General features: G+C 43.3%; 1 protein-coding gene across 2 annotated transcripts in view; it reads left to right on the top strand.

Moving 5' to 3' along the window:
- Positions 1-12,582, top strand: part of DIPK2B (divergent protein kinase domain 2B) — a 359,981-nt gene that overhangs the window by 223,815 nt on the left and 123,584 nt on the right. The window lies entirely within an intron of this gene.

Genomic DNA, 12,582 nt, shown 5'->3' on the forward strand with positions numbered 1-12,582 from the left:
GTCTGCTGGATTAAGAACTGATTAAACTACACTGATTTAATATGGAAGATGTGCATATTAATAAAGGTGGGGGAGAAACAGAAATTTTGGTAGCCCTACGGCATGAAAAGCAGCACGACATTTTAAAGTATTTGGGCAAAATGAAATGAATTTGAATATAATGCAAATTAATACATTGGAATGTTGAAGACAATGGAGCGGCTCCAGGTTTATAATGGCTTGTATAGGCCTGGAGCTCCAAAACTCCAATGTTTGTCTTCATGTTTCTCCCTTTTCACTTTAGAAAATTCTACCCTTAGGAGGTGGAATGTTATAATAGGCTTTTAGCCCTTCTGTCTCGGGCTATACCAGTAGTTTTTTTTTCTTTATTGAGTTTAGTCAAACAGATAACATACATAGTCATTAGCCAGTAATTAGGTTTCAGGAAGTAACATGATATATAGCTTCATTCATCTCTACATGCATAAATAGACATGTTCGTATTACGGTGTATGACCTATATATGCGCTATCAGTGTGATGCCTAGTACTCTGTTGCCTGAATAAGTATATAAAGGTGATTCTTAGCTTAAGAACAGGTGGGTCTTCCTAGTAACACATCCATAGCAAAAAGGGCAACTAGGCCCCACCAGTAGATCATCAACAAAGTGGCAAAATTTGCCATGTAGCTCAACTCTGGCTAATAGAATACCCACAGTCATTTTCTAAGTGTCTCCGAATCTTAGTGTGAGGGTTTCCTTCTTCCATTCCCTCTAGCAGCCGTGTCAGTAAGGGATCCCAGATAACCCAAGCTTGCGGGGAGGAGTTCAATGTATATGGGGAGTTGATCTTTATAGTATATTAGGTCCCACAGTGACTCTAAATTTAGGCGCTCGACCTCTGCCCCTTCTACATGATATTCTTCTCTTGGCCAGAAGAAGTGCTAGTGCCACATACTTCCTGTAGCTGCACTCTATATCTTCAGTGTGCCCCAATGAGGCCAGGAGAGGTGTTAGGTGGAAATGCTGTCCTATCGTTATAGACAGTGCATCTGCAACCTCCCTCCAGAATGCCCGAACAGAGCTGCATTTCCAAGCTAAATGTAAAAAATCTACTCCTTCTGCCCCACATTTCTCACATCTAATATCAGGACGTAGACAATAACTATATAATCTGGCAGGTGAATAGTATATTTGGTATAGGAATTTAAAGGGAATAATTCTGAGTCTACTGCTTGAGGTTATGCACCCAGTCTGTTGACAGCAATGTAGCATCTGTTTATCTGTAAGTTAAAAGCCGAGCTACGATTCCCACCGAGCTCTCGCCGTCCCCATGCTGCCTGGTGACTCAGATTGTGCAGAGTGAAATAGAATCGAGACCAAGGCCCATATTTATACTTTTTGACGTAAAACTGCGCCAACGCAGTTTTGCGTCAAAAAAATTAGCGCCGGCTAACGCCATTCTGAAGCGCCATGCGGGCGCCGTATTTATTGAATGACGTTAGCCGGTGTTAGCCGCCGGCGCCGTCTGGTGTGCGTTAAAAAAAACGACGTACACCAGGCAGCGCCGGCGTAGGGGGATATGGGGCTTGGGCGTCAAGAAATGGGGCAAGTCAGGTTGAGGCAATTTTTTCGCCTCAACCCGATTTGCGCCTTTTTTTTTCACTCCCAACCCCCATAGAAATGACTCCTGTCTTAGCAAAGACAGGAGTCATGCCCCCTTGCCCAATGGCCATGCCCAGGGGACTTCTGTCCCCTGGGCATGGTCATTGGGCATAGTGGCATGTAGGGGGGCACAAATCAGGCCCCCCTATGCCACCAAAAACAAAATAAAAAAACACTTACCTGAACTTACCTTAATGTCCCTGGGATGGGTCCCTCCAGCCTTGGGTGTCCTCCTGGGGTGGGCAAGGGTGACAGGGGGTGTCCCTGGGGGCATGGGAGGGCACCTCTGGGCTCCTTCAGAGCCCACAGGTCCCTTAACGCCTGCCTTTTGCAGGCGCTAAAAAACGGCGCAAAAGCGGCCGTACGTCATTTTTTTTGACCCGCCCACTCCCGGGTGTGAATTTTGCCCGGGAGTATAAATCCGACGCACATGGCTCGGAGTCGATTTTTTAGACGGGAACGCCTACCTTGCATATAATTAACGCAAAGTAGGTGTCCACGCTAAAAAATGACGCAAACTCCATGGACTTTGGCGCTAGACTCGTCTAACGCCAAAGTATAAATATGGAGTTAGTTTTGCGTCGAAATTGCGTCGCAAACGGAGTATAAATATGCCCCCAAGTGTCTAGGACTAGTTGAAGCTAGCATGATATGTAGTGTATGGAAGGTGGGGGTTCACTAGGGAAGTCAGGAGTAACTGCTTTAATGTTGTTCATAGTTTGTTGCAGTAAAATATGTTTACTGGGGTCGGCCTGTCTCCAGCAAAGAAACCTTCCCTCAAGAAACAACCCCCAGCATAAAAATGACCCCATGTGTGGAGTCCAGCTTTAAGAAGTGTGGCTCTACACGTCTCCTTGTGAGTGACAGGCAAAGCATGATGGTAATGGAACAAGCAGTGAATAGAGCAGAGACTTGCTGAGTTTTCTGCCCATTTTCTTCCATGCTCCAGTAGTGCACACTACAGTGGAATCCAGAGTCCCCCCCTGGTGCCTCATGCACCTGGATAGGTCAAACTAAGGAGGGCTGCATTGTAACCTGTTTGATCGCCAAAAAGTGGCATATAGGGGGGAGACTTGTACCAGTAGATAGCATAGTGCCCTTGGGCACACAAGTAATAGAGTCCCATATCTGGAGCCTTGAGGCCGTCCTTTGAGAAGGGTACTGTAAGTACATCCCATTGTATGCGCGGCTGCTTAGCCGCCCAAGCCAACCTAATCAATTATGTTTTGAAGAGTTTGAAGAACTGCCGCCCTGGCGAGTAAGGAATACTGAGAAATAGGTAAAGCAGTTTTGGTAGAATGACTATCTTCATAAGAGAGATGCGGCCAGCTAGGCAGAGGGGCAATGATATACAACTTGTGATTCTATCTGTAATCGCATCTAAGGCTACAACATAGTTAGCGAGGATCAGTTCTCCCATGTCCATTGTTATTACTATATGTAGGTATTTGAGGTCCGAGTCGCACCATTGGAATGGAGAGTCCGGATGGAAATGGTCTGTGGCAGGAGTGAGTGGGAAAAGGGAGGATTTCTTCCAATTAATGTGTATACCTGCAAGGTCGCCAAAATGCACAAACTTGTGCAATACTTCATTCAAACCAATCTGCCGTTCCCTGAGGTATAATGTGATATCATTCCAGTACAATGAGATCAATATATGTCTTGCAAGGTATCTGGTAAAGTGCTCATGATGATGGTGGCGAAGTTTGGCTGCCAAAGGTTCAATCACCAGCACAAACAGTAATGGTGATAAGTGACATCCTTGCCGGGTACCGCATTCAATATGAAAAGGGGCCAAAGAGGACACATTCATATGGACCTTAGCTGCTGGTTTGGAGTGAAGCAGGCCTATCCAGGCCAAAAACAGGCATGGAAATCCCATGGAAATCCCATGTGGCATTGTATCACCATCAAGTCGTCCCACTCCATGGAACTGAAGGCCTTTGTGGCATCGAGGAACACCGCAGCTGTGGAAAATGGATTTCCTAATTTGGCGTGAGGACTCCATTTTGGCTGACCTTTAACTCTATTCTGTATATGTTACGAGAAAAATTGTATTCCTTTGGCAGCTGTGCTTGTTTCATTTCTTAAAAATGTGCTGGTTTCTCTTAAATGTTTTCAAAACTTTGCAGAGGGCTTAACTGCCCCTCTTGTCCTCAGAAATGTTATTTTGTGCTTGAACATCCTGTTCTTGTGGTTCAGCGGTGTTACAGGAAATGCTTGTTTGAACGTGTTCGGAATTTATGACACATGTATGGTGTGGTAAAATGGGTACTGCAATAAAGACATAGGAGGGGGGAAGGAGTTAGTTGCACTTGGCCAGAAAGAGTCATGAACACTCTTTGGGTGTGATCAGCTGCAGTGAAATAAAATGTTATCTTGAAGCCTTCTCCAAATCCTTGTACTCCATCTTGTGGACATCAGCCTCCTACAAAAAGAGGCTCATGATGTACTTCACACAGCGGCCATGAGCTCAGGGTTTATGTCTTGCATGAGCACAAATAAAGTGCATAGATTATGGGAGGAAGCATGCCTCAGAATAAATCCTGACTCGTCTGGACGAACCAGAAAAGTTATCAAGGGACAGAGCCGGTTATCGAAAACTTTAGCTGAGATTTTAACATCGCAGTTAATTAGGGAGAGGGGTCTGTAAGAGTTGCAGCAGTCACCTGGCTTGCCAGGCTTAAGTAGCACGATAATCTTTGCATCTCGCATCGAATTAGGTAACAGACCGTTCCCCTGTATCTCATGATAAACGTCCTTTAGTACTGGTACCAAAAGGACCAGCATATGACTTATAAAAATCCCCCGGCAGCCCGTCTGTGCCAGGAGCTCAGCCAGGACATAATTGCGGTGATGGCTTTTCTCATTTCATCTTCCTCTATATCTACAGATAAAACTCTCTTTGAGCATCACTTAGCCAGGCCAGCGCAACATCTTTCAGGTATGTATCAGTATTATTTGTTTGTGGTCTTTGTGCGGAATAGATGTGTTGATAGTATCTTAAGAATATTCTGAGTATGTCTGGGGTGTCACACTGTGTGGCGCGATCTTTGTCAAAGAGTTCAAGAACAGAATTAGCGCCCCAGGGATTATGTATATTAGTTGCTAGTGTATGCCTCAGACTTCCCCCCTCACCTTACACTCTGGCTTTTTAATATTTCCAGCAAAACAAACATTCATGTTTCCACCGTCTCCTGATCGCTCAAATTTTATCTGCAATAAGGGTCAGTAGGGTCTCCAAATCTCTCCTCCAGAGTTTTAGGATGGGCTTCAGTTCTCCTATGGCTATCTCTAATTGACAGCAAGATCCCTTTGCTCTTGGATAGGGAAAGCCCTTGGATAGTGATTTTGGAGGCCTCCCAAATTACACCTGTCTGTGATGCTAAGGCCCATATCGCCGCATTTGCGTCATTTTTTAACGCAAAAAGCGTTGTATTTTGTAAGTTTGCTCCGTTTTTTCATCAAAAAGCGGCGCAAATGCAGCGCAAAAAAAGTATAAATATGAGCCTACGTTTTTATACTTGTCAAAGAAATCTTTCACCTTCCCACCTAGTACTTCATGAAATGCCTCATCTAACAGTGCGGCTGGCAAGAGTCTCCAGGAGGCTTGTGGGGAGACTACTTGAGAAGGCTAGAGGACCATCATCACAGGTGAATAGTCTGAATGAGTACGTCCCAACCAGGTTCTAAGATTCCTGGTGATGAGCCAGTAATCTATTCTGACAAAACTATTGTGGGCCCCAGAGTAGCATGGGCCCTCCCTTACCTGTGGATGAGTAAATCTCCTTGCATCTAGAAACCCATTTACCTCCATTATTGCTCAGATGTGTCTGCCAGCCCTGACGTAATAATACTGGGGGAAATGAGATCTATCCTTTTCCACATTTAGGGCAACATTATAGTCTCCACCCCAAATAATATGAGTGGAGCCTGTATCAGCGATCAACTTCCTTACCGTATCAAAAAATCCAGGGTCATCTGTAATGGAGCCATAGCAATTCAGAATAGTAATAGATATTGAGGCTAGCCTGCCCCAAACCAATGTGTAGCGTCCCTGAGGGTCATTAAGTGTTCCCTTTGGGGTGAAAGGAGTACCTTTGTGTATGATTGTCATTGTGCCCATAGAATATGTGGAGTAAGTCGCATAGTATCAATGAGATGCCCTTCGTGTGGCAAACATGGTGTGTGTTGAATTTCCAAAGTGGGTTTCCTGTAGTAGGGCGATAATAATTTTGTGTCTTTCTAGGTAGGCCACATCAGTAATGTTGTGTCTATCTAGGTAGACCAATATGTGCTGACATTTGCATGGGTCACCCAGCCCTCGAATATTCCATTTCAGGCAGTAATATTGAATTTGTGTTGCAACTTCTGGTACTCACCTAATTCAGCCATACCAGAAGGAATGTTGGTGCAGCGTGTGATCTGCGCAATCCCACCCACCATTTGGTTGTATGACAGGCATGTACAGTATCACGTGTGAATATGTATGCATGCAACAAAGCATATACAATTACCACATGCCCCCCACCCACACTAATGGCCCAATCCTGTCAGAAAACGTTATTGCTCCCAAAATCCCCGAACCACAAAAACTTTTATTTGATAGAACACCTTCTGGAGAAAATGGGATAGTGAGTAAGCTTGCACAATGTTAATAACAAGATACAGAAAACAAGGAAATAAATAAGGTTAGAATAGCTGACAGCCAAGTTTAGACAATCAGTGGAAGTGAAGGCATATCAGGTATAACAAATGGTAGGCAGTGAGGATTTAGTGGAGTTGGTAAGAAAGAATAAGATGTGAGGGGACAGGACAGAAAAGAGGAGGAGAAAACAATAAGGGATATCCCTCCAGGTGCTCAGCCAGGGAACTAGGCAGTTCCACCTTGAGTAAACAAGGGTGTCCGGGGCAGTATTAGTGTAGGTTTCAGGCATGTGATCTCACAAGATCAATATTGAATTAAATACAGAAATCTATGAACAATTCTGTAGGCACTTGTCGTTCCTCAGCAGTGCCAAGGGTCTTGCAGTGTAGTGCACAGATAGACATATAAGACTAAGGGGTCCTGGGACAATTTCTGTCTTTATTTAAGTACATGGAATGTCTTATACTTGTGTAACATAGTCCAACAGTCCCAGTGATTAGCTGGTTGTTGTAGGCAGCCTATTCCATATCCGAGAGAAGCGATGAAGCTCTGGTCCTCCCAGTAAAAGCATGGTCAATGTTGCGTTTCAGGTATTCCAACTCTTGTTGTGGGCTGTTGAAGATATGGGCCTTACCTTTGTAGGTAATACTCAGCCGAGCTGGGTAGAGCATAACATATTGTATGTTGGCTTTCTGAAGCTTTTGTTTGATGGGCTCACATTTCCATCTAGCCTCCTGAATTGAAATAATGAAGTCAGGAAAAATGTTGAGACTGTTACCTTCTTATTGTAGCGTATGCTGCTCTTTGGCCAGGTGTAGAGCAGCATCTCTGTCCCAATAGTTTAGTAAACGTGTAATTATGGGCCATGCTGCGAAAGTAGGGAGCAGACACGCCATCAATGCACTGTGGGAGCGTTCCACCGCGAACAATCTGGAGAAGGCATCCTCTCCAAAGGGCGTTGTGAGCAAGTGCTCCTCTCTGTCCTGCCTGTATTGGTTGTCTCAGGAATTCCCATAATGCATAGATTGTTCCTTCGGGAGTGAGCCTCTAAATCTTCATTTTTGGCAGATATTACTTGAGGACCTTTTCAATGTTTAACAGCCATTCACTTCTGTGTGTATCTGTATCCTCTAAAGCGGAGATTCTCTGCTCAGAGTCTGTAATGCAGCTGTCATGCTGTTCCAACTTGTACATGATTGTATCAACTCGGGAGCACATACTGTCCATTTTGGTTTCAATCAAAGTGAGAATCTGCTGCATGGAAAGAAGAAGGGATTTCATGTCATCTGAGCCAATCGTCTCGCCAGCCAGATGATTTACCGCACTTCCCCAGGCATCATTGTCACCTGGGGCCCGGCCTGTTTTGTGGGCTTCACATTGTAGTTTGGCTTGCTTAGAGTCAGTCCTGCCCATAGTGACAGGGAGGGAGATATCAGTGGACCCCATGTTTTTGACAGCCGGGTCTTTGGGGAGTGACTAGTGCTAATAGGAGACAACACTACCCTCCCGGTGCGGCAAATAATGCGGCGTTCCAGTGGATTCTGTGGTTATTTCATTCCACCATACCTCCTCTATGCCACAGGAGGGGCACAAGCATACCAAAGCAGTATATGTGTCTAGGCCTCCACTCCCCCAGCACAGATAGCGCAGTTAGGTTGTGTGGGTAGGCAATCTCTTTCTGCTCAGCATATTTCCCAGAGAGCCCTTCGCAATTTAGGTCCCTCAGTGAGTTGTGGCACCTAACCTGTGCAGCTTGTGGGACCCATATCTAATCTATAGCTGTCCTGGTGTGGCAGAGAAGAGAATCCAAGCAAGGAAATCACACACTAATGTGACCTGGTCCCAGGCAGTGCGAATTGTGTCATTCGAGTGATGGATTAGGTTGCAAGTGTATGGTCAAGAGCTGGCAAATGGTCTTAATAAATGTTTTTTGCATGCATTCACAAAGGGTAAGGGGTCCCTTGGAACCCCTACCCGTTTGTGAATGGGTTTCCACCTACTTGAAGTAGCTGGTAAAATGCAAATGTTTTGCGACTGCATTTCGGTCACAAAACATTCCTACATAACTCTGCAATTCGATATTAGGAAGGGATGCTCTTAACAGACCCCTTCTTAATACCTAATCGGTATGTAGTCGCAATTCCAATTTGAGATTCAGTAACAAGTTACCGAATTGCAAATTGGGATTCATACATACCAAAATGCATTTTTACGATCGCAAACGGCCCGTTGGGCCTGTGATCGCAAATATGCATGATACATCTGGCCCTAAAACAATTGTCCCGAGATGGTTACTCACTGGCATGTGCATGTGTGGAGTGTGGAGGCCATCTTTAAAAAATTTAAATAAAAACAAAAACATTGTAAGATTGTTTATGAACATTCATGCGCACACACGAAGGACAATTTGGAATTTAATTTTTGTATTTAAGGAATATATTTAATGTCGGCATTTTGGAGTTCATTTTTGCTCAAATCAGTAAGAAATACAGGTCCATGACCGCTGCTGCACATGCATGCAATGCACATTGGCAAACTCGAAGTGACTTTTGTTATGCTTTAAGAAAAGTCATTTCAAGAGAAAACAACCATTAAGAAAGCAAATAGTTTTCATGGGAGAGTCCTATTTGCTTTGGCAATGCTTGCTGTTTTCAGACAGACATTAGGCAATTAAAGTATCATTTATGTTGAGTGAAGTTGCTTTTGCTGTGCACATGAGGATAGTATTTGTTTGGCGAGCTATGAGGTGACAATGCCTTCAGGATGTTAATCTATTGTTTTGTCGCATTTGTTGTGGCAAATGCCTTATGGAAGCAAAGCGATTTTGTACATGCAATGATTGGTAAGTTTGAACAGGTTGTTCTTGCAAGCTTTTTGTTTTGTTTTTGTTAGTGGCCTTGATTTTCAAAAAATGTGTCTTGCACATGTGTATTTAAGGCGATTAGGAAGATCAATTAATTTACCGAGTGTTTCTGTCTAAGTTACAGTTATTTCCTTTTCACCACTGGCAAATGCGCCCTCGATTTTGACCTTACTTTTAGCATCTCATCAGCTAATACGTGCATTTCCATTTGCTTCAAATAAGTATATTTTAACAACATCCTTCCCCTGGGATAAATGTTGACGTTTCCCCTGGTTTTATTAATGTGTGCAGAGTCACTTTGATAGAATTGTCCACTGCATTTCACTCTCTCTGAACTTTTTTTTAACATAGTTCTGCATGTAAGCACTATTCACAATTAGGGGCATATTTATGTAGGTTTTACTTCGTCCTTGCGCCTAGCAAGGGAGCGCATGGGTGACGTTAAACCTACACCTGATTTATCAAGCCACACAAGGTCACCTTGTGTGGCCCTGCATGGGGTGAGAAACCCAGAGTAATGCAACACAGCGTAACCCGTTTCTTTGCATTACTCTTCCCCCGGAAGATGTTCCATGGGTTGAGCATAGGGGTTCCCACTCATCCACCCATGGATTTTGGCGCATTCCCAGATTTTCTTAATGAATGGTAAACCTGGGAATCTGTCAAAATGCTAAACTTCCCCAGCGAAGGCATAATAAGGAGTAATATCTTTATTTCTCCTTGTTTTTTTACCTCTTTCTATGTGTGTTGCATGCTGCAATACAGGCACCCTTGCACCACATCATAAGCATGTCTGCATTGGTGCTCTGCAGCCAAAAGGGCAAGGAGAGGAAAGCACTGTATTATGTTAAATACAGCACATTCCTGCCCTTTTACGCAGCGCAACAAGATGGCTTTCTGCTCTGCGCGAAACCCACATAACTATGCTCCTTAGTGTTTTCTTTACTCGAATTATGCACTCAATATACTGACATATGGAAGGATGGCAGCTGAGTTTATTTTGCTGGGATTCAAAGTCATGTTCTTCGAACTACCACATCACAGCAAGGCGATTGTTTAGCTTATTTCATCATTTCATAAAAAATGCCCCACTGTCTTACTGAGGTCACCTTCATGTTGGGTGTGAAATATTTGAGAAGACACTTGACACTTTTTTCATGTTAATGAAGCTTACAAATAATTACCCCTCACTTCTATTCTACCTTCCAGGTCACAGTTCTCACTAATTGAGGAAGTAATTCGCAATATTTGTAGAAAGGGAGAAAAGTATGAAGCACCAAAACTTCTCTTAATGCTTAACATACCTTTATTGCAATAGAATATTAATGAGATAAATGCAGTGCATCTTTTCCATATGATGCTGAAGATTGGTTACCTACTTGTAACACAGCACTTTAGAAACTTATGTTGGGTTGACCAGGTCTCTGCTATACACACTTGTTTTAATTGAAATGCCTCTGCCGAAGATGCTGCTATGCCTCAGTGGATCTTTGTACATCTAATTGTAACAGCACTCTCGAAGTTAAATAAGCTTTTGAAATGACTTTTTGTGACCATCTACTCTATGAAGCAACTGAAGACATGCTACTCTTGCCGAAGAACCAAAAGATACAAATTAAGTGCTACATCATCCTAATGATCAGATCTTTGCAAATGAATTGATAAGGTTTTATGTAAATCTAATGCATTGATCAAAACACGGATCTGGTGTTAAAACTACACAATCTGGAAAAGCCTAAGGAATAGAGCACTGAGTCTCATAATGTCCCAATCACTCAGATTGAAGTAATTAGCACAAGAGGTGGTACATTTTAAGTAAGAAATGGTAATGAAACCAATTCCTTTGGTTCTAATGGGACTTTCTGAAGAGCAGTCAGAACTGACTTAAGGCGCCACGAAGGAACAAAGGGCAAAATGTATCAAGCCTTTTTGCATTCCCAAACGGTGCAAATGCCGGTTTGCGAATGCAAAAATGTCTTTCAATATTTATGAAAGGCATTCGCAAAACAAATTTAAGGAATCGCTAAAATTGTGATTCCTTAAATTTGCTAGCAGGTTTAGAGAATCGCAAATTGCGATTCTCTAAATAAGAAATCGCAAATAAGGAATCCTTATTTGCGATTCCTAAACCACATGCAATTCCTTAATGTGAATTTGGTATTAAGGAATCGCAATTACCACCAAGTAAAACTTGGTGGTAACCATGTGCAAATCTTAACACTGCATTAAATATGCATTTTCAAAATTGACATGTAACGCACACATGCCCCTTTGGCATGTGTGCACCTTACATGTCCCAAAAAACCTTTTGGGGTGTAGCAGAGGGGGCCTTAGGCCCCCAGCACCCTGGGGTTTTGCTTTTCCAAAATTGCGAATTCCAGTTAGGAATTCGCTATTTGGGAAATGCAAAAAAATCATGGGCCTACTGGCCCATAGGTGCGAAAGGGGGCTGTACCGCAATTTGCGATTCAGTAATAGCATTTGCAATTTTTAAGAAATCGCTATTACCAAATCGCAAATATGATACATAGCATTTTGCGAATCAGAAATAGCGATTTGTTAAAATTCGCTATTACCGATTCGCAAAAGGCTTTTTTGATACATCTGGCCCAAAAGGAACAAAAGTAAAAGGCAGAGATTTATGGTTTTCAAAACATTTCAATAAGTGCGCTGCTACCGGTTTCTACTGAGAAACCCCTGTCCACATCTTTCTGATAATCAGCAATAATTTCAAGTGGACAGAAAACAGGGTAAATGCATATAGAAGGCCCGGAAGCCACATCAAAAATATTGTATCCCAACTTCAGGCTTTGAGATTTGTCGAGTTGAACAAAATCTCTGGATTACTGCACCCTCTTACTTTTAAACAAAACTAGAATTAGAAAGCTCCACATCGAACTGTTCAGTTGAAAAATGTTTGGGTGGAGCCAAAATTGTAGAAAAAGAAAATATCCTGCTCAGTCTGCCTGAATGCATAATCTCCTTCCAAACGTAACTCATCCTACTGACAAATCTTCCTGCCAATTGTGTTTAATGACGTAGATCAGGTCTTACCCTATTGTATGATGGGTTTACTTGGCACTCATGATGCTTCATCATACCTATAGTGATGTGATTACGTTCTCGTGATTCCGCTCTCTGTTCTCGAATGCCTGTTCCGAGATGCCTTGCGACCGGGTGAGTGACACAGTAGCATTCGAGAACGGTGAAGGGGGGGAGAAAAGGTTTACGAGACGGACGGCCGTAGCTGCGCGTCTCCTTCATGAAATGAACTTATTTTAAGAAACTATGGTGTAAGCTCAACTCGCCTGTGTCAGAAGCGTCATTACAGAATTGGCGACAAGGAGGAGCAGGAGCCCTCACCTATCCACATGCTGGCACGACACGGGATCTACGCTGACGACCCCGTTAACAGACGGATGTCCACTG

This window comes from Pleurodeles waltl, chromosome 8 (assembly GCF_031143425.1).
Source record: "Pleurodeles waltl isolate 20211129_DDA chromosome 8, aPleWal1.hap1.20221129, whole genome shotgun sequence".
Taxonomy (NCBI): domain Eukaryota; kingdom Metazoa; phylum Chordata; class Amphibia; order Caudata; family Salamandridae; genus Pleurodeles; species Pleurodeles waltl.